At 40.7% G+C, this 14720-nt stretch overlaps 1 protein-coding gene across 2 annotated transcripts in view; it reads left to right on the forward strand.

Moving 5' to 3' along the window:
* Window positions 1-14720, forward strand: part of rbm47 (RNA binding motif protein 47) — a 183067-nt gene that overhangs the window by 15725 nt on the left and 152622 nt on the right. The window contains exon 1 of one of the 2 annotated variants that reach the window (XM_073064793.1): window positions 3947-4046. The exons of the other annotated variant lie outside the window; for it this stretch is intronic. The gene's annotated coding sequence lies outside the window, so the exon portion shown is untranslated. Of the gene's footprint in view, window positions 1-3946; window positions 4047-14720 lie in introns of those variants that run through there. 2 annotated transcript variants of the gene reach the window in all.

Genomic DNA, 14720 nt, shown 5'->3' on the forward strand with positions numbered 1-14720 from the left:
AAAGACATTTGGACAGGTTCATGGACAAGAAAGGTTTAGAGGGATATGGCCAAATGCAGGCAAATGGAACTAGCTCAGCTATACAACTTAGGTGGCATGGATGAGTTAGACCCAAGGTCTTGTTTCCATGCTGTATAGCTCATGACTCTATGATTACTTTCTAATGTTCAACTATTTTCTCACACTCAGCCCATACCACAGTCTTCGAATATCTGTCAGTTCTACTTTGCTCTGCCTCCACAGCAATTTAGTTGAGATTCATGATAGTCTGAGTGAAAAATTGCCTTCTTATGTCTGTCTTAAATGAGCATCCTCTTATTAGAAGCCTGCGTTGCCCAGTTCTAGATACTCTCAGGATCCAACCTGTCAATGTTCCTCAAAGTCTTATGGTTCTCATGAGTATAGGGTCAAGTGAACATATTGGCAGTTTGTTGCAGGTTGCTAGGTTGAGGGTGGGGTAAGAGCTTGTCAAAGTTGTCAAGGCTTCATAAATGTTCCTGGTGGTCAAGCACCTACTTATCCAGGAGGGACAATATGTCAGCAATCATCTTTGGAGTTACGAACCACAGCCATTTGACCAATTTACATAATGGTCTTAATTATGTGTTTTTTTTAAAGAAAAATCATAGTTGAGCTATGGTGTGAATGTTGTTTAAATGCATGAGATCATGATAGGCTGGTTCACCATGTTGAGAACATTAGAACAGATGGATATGGTTTTATGTTAAAAGGATGTTTATGGAAAAATAAATGTACTTACTGAGAACACTCTATTAATTGGAGCTAGGGCTTATGGCAAACAGTCTATTGTTTTATAGTTAAGTTACTCATAAAATAATTAACTGCATTAGGTGGGAACACAAACAATAGGAAGCCAGCATCGAACTGAGAAAACAGATGCCCATTATTGTACGGACTGGGCAAGGAGTGGGTTGAAAAGATTGGGGAGAAGGCTAGAGACTGAGTCTAGGGAAAACCGATAGACTTGGGGGAAAGGGGCATGACTAAGATCAGGGCTCAGTGAGGCAGGCTAGAGTCAGGGGCTGGCAAATATCTAGATGTTATATGTAAGAAAGACTGCGTAGCATGTTTGGGGAAGGAAGATATTGATGATTGCAAGGGGGCAGCTGGTAGTCAAAACCAGAAATTGGTGCTTGGGTAGTCTGGGAGGCGAACTGGATTTCTGATGGCACCCAAAATATTAACTTGTTTAATATTAACTATTAACATTTAATATTAAATATTAAATATTTGATTAACTATGTGACAAGCCAAATGTTCCTTCTTTATTATGTGCAATCAATTGGTCATTGCAGTTTGTCAAGGGGAAATTCTGAATGTACTTGAGAATGTTCTCTGTCCATTTGGTAATTTCTTCTAATGATAGAGCTCCATGTAGTTTGTTTTGAGAGCCTTGGTTTAGATGTGTGAGTGATGCAACCTGCCCATTGGAACTGACTGAGCCTGAATACTGGAGATGTCAGCCTGAAATTGAACAGTGATTCATTTAGTGGATTTGGGATAGGTGAATTCTGGTATAGGTGACTCCTGTGGATAGTCCATGTTTCCAAAGCATATAGAAGACCAGGAGACATTCTATCAGTAGACCATAAATTTTATGATAGTTTAAAGTTTTGATCTTAATACTCTTGTCATCAGCCAAGCAAAGGCTGTGCTTGGAAGGATTTCATCATCAGTATGAGATATGAGATTGTTGAGATACGAACCCAATGTATGGAAGTGGTTCACATTTTCCTGCACTTTTATTGTCAAAGTTCAATGTCGCACGGCCACGATACGTTGGTAAAGGACCCGTGTTTAGTGGATATTAAGAATATGGCCCATTATCCTTTTTTGCTTGAATGAATATGTCAAAGGAGATTTGGCACCTCAAGCATTTTGGTTGAGAAGTTGCAGAACCTGGGCCTCTGTACCTCCCGCTGCAATTGGATCCTGACTTCCTAACCAGAAGATCACAGTCTGTGTGGATCGGTGATAAGATCTCCTCCTCGCTGACAACACTGGCACACCTCAGGGTTGTATGCTTAGCCCACTGCTCTACTCGCTGTATACACATGACTGTGTGGCTAGGCATAGCTCAAATACCATTTATAAATTTGCTGACGTTACAACCATTGTTGGTAGATTCTCAGATGGTGACGAGAGGGCATACAGGAGTGAGATATGCCAACTAGTAGAATGATGCCGCAGCAACAACCTGGCACTCAATGCCTGTAAGACAAAAGAGCTGATTGTGGACTTCAGGAAGGGTAAGATGAAGGAACACACACCAGTCCTCATAGAGGGATCAGAAGTGAAGAGAGTGAACAGCTTCAAGTTCCTGGGTGTCACAATCTCTGAGGATCTAACCTGGTCCCAACATGTCGATGTAGTTAAGACAGCGACAATGGTTTATTAGGAGTTTGAAGAGATTTGGCAGTATGTGCCAGCTCACAATATCATGTTCAAAGAGAATCAGAGTCAGGCTTCATATTTTGTTAATATTAAATTTCCCTACTACATCTCCAGCCTGTCCTGACTGTTGAAGTTGCATTCATGCTCCTCAAAGTTCCTTTGAATCATTTTTTCTTGTGTATTACTAGATCTGAGAAACAGCTAATTGATAAGGATAACCCGATAAAATTTATTCTCAGTAATTTCTGCCACCTTCAAAGAGATTCCACTTCCAGACGCATCTTCCCTCTTCTCCCCTTTCAGCATTTCACAGGGTCTATTCTCTTTGTGATTCCCTGGTCCACTCTTCCATTCCCACCCACTACTCTTCTTTACAACACTTTCCTTTGCAAAGAAAAGCAAAGCAACATCCATCCTTCCACATCCTACCTTCCCACCATTCTGGATCGCAAACAGTCTTTCCAGCTGAAACCACGGTTCACTCACACCTCTTCCAGTGTTCACAGCATGGGCTCCACTACCCTGCAGAAGCCAAGTACAGATTAGGTAATTGCTCTGTGAAGCACCCATGTTCAGCCTGTAGAGTCAACCCTGATTTCTTGTTTGCTTACTATTTTAATTCTCTGCTCCATTCACAGTCTGGCCGATTCACCTTTAGTTTCCTGCAGTGTTACATTGAAGTTCAATGGGGACTTGAAGAAGAGTACCTCACCTTCCACCTAAGCATCTTGTAGATTTCAGGATTCAATACAGAATTCTGCAACTTCAAGTAACTTTATTTCTTTGTTTGCATCAGTCATTGGCTCAGCTTGTTTTTTTTCACTCTGTTTTTCTGTGGAAGACCCTGTTTGACCTGCTAGGCAGGTCATTCCTTTAGCTATGTCCTCACTCCCAGCTGCTGCCATTCAGTCATAGACCTGATGACCTTTTTTTACAGTTTATCTCCATGGAGTCATCTCACCCTTCCCCCCCATAGCCCAAGGAACTTCTTTTCTCTCCACCCCAGATCTGAAGAGGGATCTTTGGCCTAAATGTTAACTCTGTTCCTGTCCCCACAGATGCAGCCTGAACCTGCAGCATGTCTTACTGTTTTTATTAAATGAATTCACTGTTACGTTAAATGTCATTATTGTTATTATGAGACTACTAGGATGTGAGGAGATGAACTTTCTAATGGATAATTTTCTTGTTTTATTTTGTCGATATTAGATAGGGCATTCATCCTTGGTGGCATTTTTCATTGTGCGGAGCTAAAACGATGTTTATTCACTTCTTTAGGCTTAAATTGTTTCTCTGCAAACTAGGCTGAATCAAGACAAGGAGCAATAAAAAGTGATTACACTTCACTCATGAGATGAATGTTAAACACACCCTTAGAGAAGGAAACAGTTTTAATGAAGGAAGTAGTTTTTAAGCATAATGTTTTTTGCTATGTGCCTACTCTCACTTCCCCCCATACTCATTCCATAAATTTCTAAATATCACATGTTGAGGAACTAAGCTAATGGTACGTGCAATGACAAGCTGAGATCAGTGACCTGGAATTAAAAACAGCCCTGAGAGCTCTCTGTTATACAGTATTCATACGAAAATTGGATCTTTTCACTCCACTTTGAGTTTGTGTATTCAAGGTATGTGTGATTTTGTTTATCATTCCATTTGGAACAACACACAAAGTACTGGAGGGACTCAGTAGGCCAGACAGCATCTGCATTGCACCCTTCTGCCTAGATACTGCCTGAGTTCCTCCAGTGCTTTGTGTGTTACTCCCAGCACCTGTAGTCTCTTGTTTCTTCACCACATTTCGATAATGCACGATCTACTGAGAGTTGTTTAAAAGAACAATGCCTTGGTCCCTCTGTATGTTCCTGCTTGTTGCTGTGTACACTCACATATGCAGAGTAATAAAGGGTTTGCATTTGCACTGATTGAAAGCCCAATTTTGGAATGCAAATAGTCAATCATTGTTTTATATAATGGAGCACTTTTAGCCAGATTAGCATCCTGTTTCTAGACAGTCCCTTGGACTTGCTTCCAGTAAGGTTTTGCAAGCTCTTGGGAGTCTGACCAAGTCGATGAGCGTCCCACCAATGAGTCAGCTGTGGGTAGTTTGGGAGGCTGTGGACATCTTCTGCTGCTTTGTTTAATTTGCTGGGCTTCCTTATACTCAGATGTAGAGACTTGTGGTTCACAGTGCTATCCCATATGCTTTGTCATCATTTCAAGTAGGCACAGTCAGCAAAGACACTACATTATTTTTAAGAAGCTTTACCAATATCTTTGTTTATGTTTTTCTGGAAATCTCTTGCTGTGTTCGAGCTTCAGATTCAGATTTATTCATCACATGCACACCAAAACATACAGTGAAATGTGCCGTTTGCATTAACAACCAACACACCCAAGGATGTGCTGGGGGCAGCCCACAAATATTGCCATACATTCCAGCCCCAACATAGATGCCCACATTTGTTCAGAGTCTAAAGAATGCACTGCAAGCAATGTCAGCAAAAGATATTACACTGGGATTGAATCAGAAGCTCACCAATTTCCCGCAGAACAACACGGAACACAATAAATCAGACCCCAACAAGTATCGAAGCAACAGCAGCACAGCAAGTCCCATTTTCCTCTCTCCTACTAACTCGCCCTCCCACGCACAAGCACAATCTCTAACCCCAGTGGACTTCAGCTTCTGGTGGGCCTGCTGATTCACAGACATTGGGCCTTCAACTTCCTCAGCGGACTCACAGCTATTTGTAACTCAAGGTTATTGGACCTTGACTTCTGGACTTCTGATTGCCCTATGGGTTTCAATCTTTGATGTCAATTCCAAGGGTGACAATGGGTGAGAATCCTGAACTCTAGGCCTCAAACTCTGGGAATGCTGATGACAGGAACCCGAAGACTAGGCCTTGAACTTTGCTCTTGCCAATTCGCATACTGGCTCTTGTACCTCCTGGCACATGAACTCAGATCTTGGAAGCAACTGACGGCTTGCCCTCATCCTCCCTGGTTGGCTGGCCGACATCCAATTATGAATGTCCTTCATCTCACACCCAGATTGCTGGTGCTTGATGGTCTAGATTCTGGCCTGATTTCTAACTTCTTCACATCCGTAAACCATAACCTCATCTAAAATAGAGTGCCTTTTCTGGAATCAGAGGACTGGTTTCGAGCTTGAGAATGATATGGCCCTCACATCAGAGCATTCCTGAGTAAAGCAATTTCTCCTTCTTTCAGTTTTAAATGACCTGCCTCTCTGACACTTTAATTCAGATTGAGCCTCCTTAGCTAAGAAAAGCATTCTATCTTCGTCTATCTTGTGAAGCCCTCTATGATTTTTGTATTTTGAAATGAAATTATCTCATTTCCTTCCAATCTCTAGAGAAAAGAGACCTGGTCAACATAATATCCCATAAATAGGCTAGAACTTCCCTGGAGAACTAGAGTATCTGGGAATTCTATACCAGCTTCTCTCTACAGCAAATACATCCTTTCTAACACAAGAAGACTAAAGTTGTACTCAATACTCTGGGTATACGCTAAGGCAGTGGTTCCCAGCCTTTATAGTTCAATACCCCCCTAAAGCACTTTCATACTTGCCAACATCCCCCAAAGCACTTTCATAATTGCCAACATACCTCTTAGGCACAATATACTTTCTGGCACACCCATAGTGTAAAAACATGTCTACCATATGCAAACATGAGAAAAGTGATTCAGCTTTAAATGCTTATTTGTCTTCAAACCTAGCTTACACAGTACTTACGCACTGTGAGCACTTCTGACACAGCAGGGATTATTAATCTTTCATGAATTGTATGTGATTTTCCACACTTTGCTGTCATTTTGGAAATGTTATAAGAAGTAATGGGACCACTATCAAGGTCAATTTTAGCTTTATTGGCAAATGACTTGAGTGTGCAATGCTTCTCAAATGCTTCTTTCATCTTCTGGAAATGAGTAATACCATAAGGAGCCTTTTCAGGGTGTCTTTTATGGAAGTGTTCCTGCAATCTTGATGCTTACATGGTTTCATTAGACAGTATAGAATTACAAATAAGATATATGGGGCATTGCTGATCTGACAGGAATGGAATAAAACCACACTCCAGGTATGTAACATTGTATTAACACTCTTTCTGTAGTTTCTGTTTCTTAGCAGGATTAGAATTGAAGGCTTCATTGCCTTCAAACTCAGAGAACATGCCATATGAATTTATCCAATTAATGGGTATAAATTAAAATAAAAAATTAGTACAAACTGGGAATACCTATTGTATGGTGATGATGGTAGTGAATTGACAAGGATGCAAAGATGGTAGTCACGTGCAAAAGGATGACAAGGCAAAGATGAAGATGATCACAACAGTGAAAATTATGTTGACAAGGATTCAGATTGAAATCTGAATGTTAGTCAGGATAGAGCTGGTGTTTGGCAAGCTACCTTTATACTAATGATGAATCGCATAAGGTCTCTCAATGGCTGAAGTTGGTTCTTGATCAGACATCGGAAGCCATAGTCACTTTGAACGCCTCAAGATGAATCCTCGGGGTTGGCAGGTTCACTGATTGACGCTATTTCACCATTTGGTGCCGGTCAGCGCTGTATCATTGCGCGACCTTTTCTCCATAGGTCTGTAGAAAAAGTTAAGAGGGTGTATATGACTTAGCAACTGTTAAACTTTGTGCCGCAAATCAAAGGGAACTGTTGGGCACTCAATGTCTATTTGGTTGGCAAGGTTGGATGAGATTGCTGAGTTTTAGATGTGTTGTGACATCGGGTGCTCACTGTCTGCAGAGCTATGGTTCTTCCTGAGTTCCAGTGCCTTATCCTTATTTTTTGGAAGTGCCTGCTCTACTAATGGTCGGTCAGGTCTTGTCCCTCAAGTTAGGGTGCTGCTTACTGTCCACCCCTCCAAGAAACTTGAACGCCCCCCCAATGCCCCCACCCCCAATGCCTTCTATTTCCCTAATGCCCCCTTCAGACATGTAACCACCGCCTAAGGCCTATATATTGCAGTAAGACTGTTTTACTCTTGTAAAGGCCCCCAAACATCCTGATTACCATTGACATCTTTGTTAGCTTTCTGGACACTTTGTGTATTAACATTTACCAGTCTCTCTCCTTTTCTCACAACACTTCTGGTTTTTCAGTCAGTAGACTACCTTGTATTTTCCACATTGTACTTCACCTGTTATTTTGTTGCTCACTCACTTTGTCTGTATACCGTTGAATGTGTCATTATTCAGATTTTCACGTTCATGTCATCAGTAAATTTGAAAATACTATATTTGGTCCCCTTAGCCAAATTGTAAACAAGGTGGGAGAGTTTAAACTTCATTGGATGAGGACTAACCAATCAGGAAGGACAAACTACGGGGGTATAAATACAACCGGACTAGACATGCCCAGGTATCTTCCCTGAAGTAGATGGCAGAATTTGTCATCGAAATGTCGGTTATAAGCAATATCTGCACCCAGCTGGAAGCCCGCGAAGAGTTTATTCGTTATAAATCCAAATGTCCAACGTTCTTGCTTGCTCTTCATTCATTCTACTAGATTTAATTAGGTCTTGGGGATTTATCTGTTTTCAGGCTCATTCATTTTTATGGTAGTCTTTTTTTAGATAATACTAATTTTTGTAACTTCCTCATTTGCTTTGAACCCTTTGTTCTCCAGTATTTCTGGGATATTTTTGGCTTATTTAAAGACAGGCGTAGAACATGTGTTAATTCCTCTTCCATTTCCTTATTTCCCATAAAATCTATCCTACATTTTTATCTACTAGGGACCTATATTAAGTTCCACTTCTCCTTTTAAGAACATCTCTCTAGCTTATTCTCCTGTACTATTTTCCATTTCTTATTCAGTTCTTTGAATTCCCTTTTTTAATGGGTCCTTTTGAGGTTTCTTTCTTTTGTGACTGCCTGTAAGGAAGCAAAGCTCAAGAATGTATAATGTATACATTGATAATAAATGGAAGTTGCACTTCGAACTTTGAAATACCTTGCTGAATTATAAACCATTCACAACCTGCAGGGTTTTGTTTTGCTTTTTTTCGAGCAATTATTTTTTAGATATTTGCTTTAATTTCTCTTGTCATCTATGTTTGGACCACTCTTGTATGTTTGTGCCTTGGAAAAAATGCATGGTTGTTGTCAGTCTTGCTTGCTTTATTTGTTTAAAAGCTAGTCACAGGAAGCACACAGGAGGAAAGCCTCTGAAACTTAGCATACCATGAGCTTTGTGCTACATATCAGTTCCTCAAACACTCTTTTCCCCAAAGAGGAAGATTCTTGCTTGTCAGACTGCAGCAGGAAATAGAAATACAGTAAAACTGCATTAATCCAGACGGCTCACGACATTGGCGGTCTGGAGTAGCAGATTTTCCATGCTACCAGATGTTCACAATTTTTTGATGTTACGCAGTGAAATAATTATTTTTCAGGTGAACTTTACTATTGTTTATTCGTGTATCATTACCACATGTACCAAAATTCAGTTGAAAGCTTGTTTTCCATACTGTTCATACAGGTAAAGTCATTACACATTGAGGTAGAGCAGGTAAAATGAGTAACTATTGCAGAATACAGTGTTAAAGCTACAGAGAAAGTGCAGTACAGGTAAACAATAATGTGCAAGATCATAATGAGGTAGATTGTGAGATCAAAAGTCTATCTTATCATACAAGTGGTCCATTTCAGAATCTAATAACAGCTACATAGAAGCTGTCCTTGAGCCTGGTGGTATAAGCTTTCTTGCTTTTGTATCTTCTGCCTGTTGGATGGGGTTTCTGTCCTGTTCTGACCTGTGTTTATGGTCACATGTAGAGCTGTTGCGATACTAAACCATAATGCATCTAGATAGAATACTTCCCATGGTGCATTGATAGAAATTGGTAAGGGATTCTGCAGAATCTCTCATATTTATGATTGGTGAGGGTTGGTGGGGCCATGCCAAATTTCTTCATCCTTCTGAAGAAGTAGAGGTGTTGGTGAGATTTCTTGGCCTTGACATTAATGTGGTTAGACCAGAACAGGCCGTTTATGATGTTCACACCGAGGAAGTTGAAGCTATCAACCCTATCAACGTCAACACTGTTGAAGTAGACAGAACCTCTCCTTCTTGAAGTCAACGACCAACTCTTGTTTGCTGACATTGTGAGGGAAAGGATGTTATCATGACACAATGTCACAAACTTGGCAAGGTTAAAAGGTCAAATGAGACCCTGGAAAGTTGACACCTAGATTAAGTTTCAAGGCAGTGCAGAGAACAAATCCAGGTTAGTATAAAGAGAGTGTGGGTATCAGGGCCTCAATGACCAAAGCTGAAACACAGGAACCAGGTGAGTGAAATGCAGTCCCATTGAGTCAGATGTCAAACCAATGGGTCCTAGTTAATAGTGAATGATCAGAGTTCTACTGTATGCAGCCTTGTGATGACTGCAGGCTTGTCATTGGCTGCACACGCCTGGATTTCTGGACGCCACATGTCTAAGATATGCCAGAATTAAACAAATTCCAACCCATTAAAGTCCAGTGGTTGTGTACTGTGAAATGGAGAATTCTGCAGAATGTCTTGGTCATAGTAATTTTATAGCCCCCTGTTGTGCCATTTTATATTTGAGGGCATCTACTAGATGACAAAAAACTATCTGCTGCTAGCAGGGCTGATATGGAATCTATATGGAACCTTGTCATTGACTGCTTGGAGGAGGAGGGAGAATACCTCTCCATGGCAAGTTGCTGATCAACAATCTGTTTGTCAGTAGAAATAAACTGAATTCCCCATTCAGCAATTGTACCACAGCATTGATTGGCTTAATTGGGAAGGAGGTACTCTTAGGTCCCACGCCTCAGGGTGCAGGAACAGTTATTAGCCTTCAGCTATCCTGAACCAGAGTGGATAACTTCACTCACTCCAACCCTGAACTGATACCACAACTATTGGACTTACTTTCAAGGTCTCTATAACTCATGTTCGCAATATTATTTATTCATCGGGCGGCACAGTAGGTAGTGGTTAGCACAATGCTTTACAGTTCTATCAAACCTGTTTCAATTCCCGCAGCTGCCTATAATGAGATTGTATGTTCTCCCTGTGACCGCTTGGGTTTCCAGGTTTTCTGGTTTCCTCCTACAGTCCGAAGACATACTAATTTTTACGTTAATTGGTCATTGTAAATTGTCCCACGATTAGGTCAGGGTTAAGTCAGAGATTACTGGGTGTTGTGCCTCGAAGGGTTGGAAGAACCTATTCCATGCTGTGTATCAATAATAAAAAATAAAATACATATTATAATTTATTTTTCTTTTTATAGTTGCAACATTTGTCGGCTTTTGCACTTTGGTTGTTTGTCCATCTTTTTGTGTATATTCTCATTGATTCTATTGTGTTTCTTTTGTTACTGTGAATGTTCACAAGAAAATTAATCTCAGGGTAGTATGTGGTCACATGTACGTACATTGATAATAAATTTACTTTGAAATTTGAACTTTGATATCCTTCCGAAATAAACAACACAAAATTTATAAATGGTAAATTACATATAAATGCCAGTCAATCACAACACCTCCATAGTAACTTGGTGTCAATTTTCCATGTTTTTGCTCATCAGGCTTCTGAGTGTTGCTATACAAATGGCAGCAGCATGACTAATGAAGATGTATTCTGCAGATAAACTTGGATGATATCCTTGTGCAAGTTTGGGCCTAGGGCCAATGATTTTGAATGACACATCTTAGTTAAGGCTGCAGCACTCTTGGCGGGATAGGTAATATGAAAGAGCAAATAGCTGTGGTGTTCTTCTGTCAATACAAACTTCCGTCATTCTGACAGAGAGATCAGCAGGTTTTGAGAAGCCAAAGCCACACTGTGGGGTAATGCCTCAAGACTAGCAATCTACTGGATAAAAGTTACTGGGTGACTGAGACACCTGGAGTCAGATTTTCTAAAGGTGCCATTCTGCAAACCCGTTTGAATGCATATGTTTCTAATTTCTCGGCAGCAGTTTGCAGTTACATGGCATGTTTCAATAGACTGTCTTCTGCTTGTGTTGCAAAGGCAACTGAAGCATCAGCCATCAGCTACTGCATCATGGTTGGTCCACAAGTGTGTCCATTATGTTCGGCAAGAGAGGGGGATTGTGTATTGATCTGGCTTTTAGGATCGATTAAATTGATACGTGCACACTCTGAGATGTTGTTATGAGACTTGTGCTATGTTTGTGTTGGTGAGGAATATCTGTAAATGTCAGTTTTGAGACCTAATTGATTGAAATTGTGGCAAGTGAGAGATGGATATATCATACAATATGCAGTGCGTAGACTAGCAATGATAGGCGCTTACAGGTATATTCATTCCCCTTGTATTGCCTATCACTCTGCTTCCAGTGGAGCATTTGAAGCTCTTTCAGTCTGATGTTAAATGATTGTTATGTCTTTCTTCACACCAGAATAAATGCCATAACGGTGTCCAGCATCTGTTGAAGCCAAATTGCACATCCCTTATAGAGATGCAGTGCGACCTAGCTTTAAATTGGAGCCACTTGCATTACTGGCCCTCTGATGTGGTCTGCATCATCCAACCTCATGACAATAGCATTGGCTGTAGGTGGCACAATATTGGCATGCTGCCTGCATCGGAAATAAATGTGTGTCCGTGAATCATCTGTTTCTGGAAGCTAGAAGATTCAGTTTTGAAAATTCAGCCAAGTTTTGAATACTGATTGATTTGGTTGTGCCAATAGAAGCGAGTGAGCTGGATGGCCTTCTGCAATTCTTTTGTTCCTTGATTCTGTGTGTGATTTTACTTGCTCATCATCTACAGTTTCATATTGATTACAATTTCAAGATGGAGAACAGAATGCTGTAAATGTATGCCCACAGGATGATTTCTTCATCAATTCTAGCTTTTAAGTTTATCTTGCCTTTTGTGATTTCATTTTCTTATTAAAGAATAATTCTGCTGGATGTCTTAAAATACAGATTTCTGGTAAAAGTTGCATCTATCAATGCCTGTTGGGTTCTTGTACTGTACATTAAATGGAAATTGAATCACAGTAGTGCTTAATGATCACTCATTGATAGTCTTGTCTTTTTTTCTTAAAGATAAAACTTCCTTTCACTTTATATTTGTGTGCATTCTTAGCTTGGTTGGGTTTGATGATGAAACATATCAACTTCTGTTGAGAAGTGACTTGGATCCACTCTAATTTGCCTACTGGCACAACAGGTCAACAGCAGATGCCATCTCATTGGCTCTTCACCCAACCCTGGAACATCACAACAGCAAAGGTGCAAACATCAGGATGCTCTTTATTGACTTTATGGCTTTATTTTAGGTAAGGGAGAAATACAAAGAGATCTAGGAATCCTTGTTCATCAGTCACTGAAGTTGAATGAGCAAGTGAAGAAGGCTAATGGAATGTTGGCCTTTATTACAAAGGGGATTGAGTACAAGAGCAAGGAAATCCTTTTGCATTTGTACAGGGCCCTGGTGAGACCACACCTGGAGTATTGTGTACAGTGGTCTCCAGGGTTAAGGAAGGACATCCTGGCTGTAGAGGAAGTGCAGCGTAGATTCACAAGGTTAATTCCTGGGATGTCTGGATTGTCTTACGCAGAAGGGTTAGAGAGACTGGGCTTGTACACGCTGGAATTAAGGAGATTGAGAGGGGATCTGATTGCAACATATAAGATTATTAAGGGATTGGACAAGATAGAGGCAGGAAATATGTTCCAGATGCTGGGAGAGTCCAGTACCAGAGGGCATGGTTTGAGAATAAGGGGTAGGTCATTTAGGACAGAGTTAAGGAAAAACTTCTTCTCCCAGAGAGTTGTGGGGGTGTGGAATGCACTGCCTCAGAAGGCAGTGGAGGCCAATTCTCTGGATGCTTTCAAGAAGGAGCTAGATAGGTATCTTATGGATAGGGGAATCAAGGGATATGGGGACAAGGCAGGAACCGGGTATTGATAGTAGATGATCAGCCATGATCTCAGAATGGCGGTGCAGGCTCAAAGGGCCGAATGGTCTACTTCTGCACCTATTGTCTATTGTCTATTGACTACAGCTTGGTATTCAATACTATCGTCCCCTCGAAACTAGTCAATAAGCTTCAGGACCTTAACCTCAATACTTCCTTGTGTAACTGGATCCTCGATTTCCTCACTTGCAGACCCCACTCAGTTCAGATTGGCAACAACATCTCCTCCACAATCTCCATCAGTACAGGTGCACCACCAGGCTGTGTGCTTGATCACTACTCCACTCGCTTGACACTTATGACTGTGTAGCTCAGCACAGCTCCAAAGCCTTATTTAAGTTTGTTGACGTCACCACTGTTGGAGGCTGAAGCAAGGGTGGTGATGAGTCAGCATATAGGAAGGAGATTGAAAATCTGGCTGAGTGGTGCCACAACAACCTCTTACTGAATGTCAGCAAGACCAAGGAGATGATTTTTGACTTCAGGAGGAGAAACGGAGGACTATGAGCCGGTCCTTATCAGGGAATCAGAGGTGGAGAGGGTCAGCAATTTTAAATTCAATAGTTCCATTTAATATCAGAAAATCCAACCTAAAATTCTTGTTCTTTGCAGACATCCACAAAGACAGAAGAGTGCCCAAAATAATGAGGAATAATGAATAATATCATTTTCCATTGTTCTAACTTAAACACTGGTCATTGCCACAAAAGAAAGAGAAATATTTAATCATGAATGCCATCAACATGTTTTTTGAAGTAGCTGTCGTATTTACTAGCTGGTGGTGTGTGCAAGTTTTGAATTTTCAATTTGATGTTTACAGCATTGTTAAGTGTATGAGGTTTTACTGGAGAGTTTAACTTTTCCCTCATTGCTCTCATTGACCACCTGAAAATCCACACAATCACCTACAACCCCAAGTGAGTGATAAGAAGAAGGGCGTTATGTATAAGTCCAGCTGAAACTGTAAGTCACTGAATTTTTTCAGCAATGCTTGAGAGTTGGGGTTCAATTGGTGGGAAGTTATGTTTAATAACTGAATTCACTAATTTTGACTGTATGTCAGATCACTGTTCTTTGTGTGGAACTGCAATCAGGTCTTTCGTATTTGAACCCTAGCATTTGCTTCTAAGACCATCGTCTTCCACTACCTTTGAGAAATAGATCTGCAGTGCATCCTGGCTTTTGGAAGATCTTTGTGTCTTTACTTCTCCTCTTACACCAAGATCGCCTGGTGAAATATTGGAAAACCTAGGAGCCAGCTTTCTCATGTTTGTTGATTTAGTAAGTTCCTGGCAGGTCACCTTCAGATGTACGTAG

Source organism: Hemitrygon akajei, chromosome 13, assembly GCF_048418815.1.
Source record: "Hemitrygon akajei chromosome 13, sHemAka1.3, whole genome shotgun sequence".
NCBI lineage: Eukaryota > Metazoa > Chordata > Chondrichthyes > Myliobatiformes > Dasyatidae > Hemitrygon > Hemitrygon akajei.